The sequence below is a fragment of the Solanum tuberosum genome, unplaced genomic scaffold (genome assembly GCF_000226075.1).
Source record: "Solanum tuberosum cultivar DM 1-3 516 R44 unplaced genomic scaffold, SolTub_3.0 scf00527, whole genome shotgun sequence".
NCBI classification, from domain to species: Eukaryota; Viridiplantae; Streptophyta; class Magnoliopsida; order Solanales; family Solanaceae; genus Solanum; species Solanum tuberosum.
This window is the reverse complement of record NW_006239447.1, coordinates 147426-148787: the sequence shown is the minus strand read 5'-3', so window position 1 is coordinate 148787 and position 1362 is coordinate 147426.

The following is a 1362-nucleotide window of genomic DNA, read 5'->3' as shown; positions in this document are numbered from 1 at the left end:
TTCTCTTAACTTGACTCTTGACTTCTCTTTACTTGATTCTTAACTTCGCTTGACTTGACTCTTAACTTTCCTTGAATTAAATTTATGGATTCAAGGATTGTGATTTGTGATAAGAAAGATCTCATTATGTTTAGGAATGATTTTAGATAGTTAATAATGAGAAACGATCAAGAAATCACTGCTGGGGAACTACTTCGCGACGCGGAGGTGAATTAAAATATTTGGTCGCGAAATAAATTTTGAGGTAGAACGGTCCGTGACCGCGACGCGATGTGAAAACAATTTTGTCAAACCTGAGGAACAGGTCCGCGATGCGGACCTGCTACCTGTTCCTTGCTCAACTTTTTCCTTCTTCGTTTTCCACCCCAATTCGCCTAAACTCGACTATTATTCTCAAGTTCTCTTTAGATTCAGATACCCAGTACGTATACATATGAATCTAACTCAAACAACTCAAGGAAACAATATTTTAACCTCAAGGAACTCCTCAATCTCAACCTAACTCAAGAACGAATGTCAATTTCAAGAACAGCATTCAAGATGCATCAACTTTCAACTTACTAGAACAAACTTCGCTGAAATAAATGTGATTGGCGTGTGGGTGAATGAACCCAACGTTATGAAAGACTCACATACCTCTTTAGGGATCAACCCTTGTCGAAATTCACAAGCTAAACCTTCGAGAACGACGAACTTTGCTCTTTCTCCTCTTTTCTCCTCTTGCGTTCTTTCTCCAAAAATCCTAGCGTAAATCTCCAATTACCTAAACTAAACCAATTCATTTTTGACCCTTAGTTAATTCACCAAAAACGAATTAAAATAATAGGGTATGGAAAAGACCAAAACACCCTTTAAAAATCCGGATTGGACATTTCCTTATTTGAACAGTCGAACTTCCAAAGGAGATATCTCACTCATACGAACTCAGAATCGCGCAAACTTGGCGGTGTTGGAACGATTATTCCAAGAGCTTTCCAACCATACCTGGAAGTACACCTAAATCATCCTGAGCTAGGAGTTATGTTCGTTTGAAGTTGACCAAAAACTCAACTTAACCAATCTTCCAGATTTTTATTATTTCCAAAAATCACGCTTTCTAATTCTAGCTCTTTCTAGTTCTTTCAATTTGCGAGATGTTACAATACCCTCTTAGGATAGAACGACTTACTTCATCAGAATAGTGGTATCTCATATTCCGCTAAGCTTCGAACTCACGCAAAGATAATAAATCACACAAAAAAATTTAAAATGCAAGAAGAAGAAGAGTAGAAGATTAAAAAAATTGTGGTTGAAAATGAGAGGAAGCCCCTCTATTTATAGTCAACAAATTAAAGGGTAGTATGAACAAATGCTTTTTTGTGT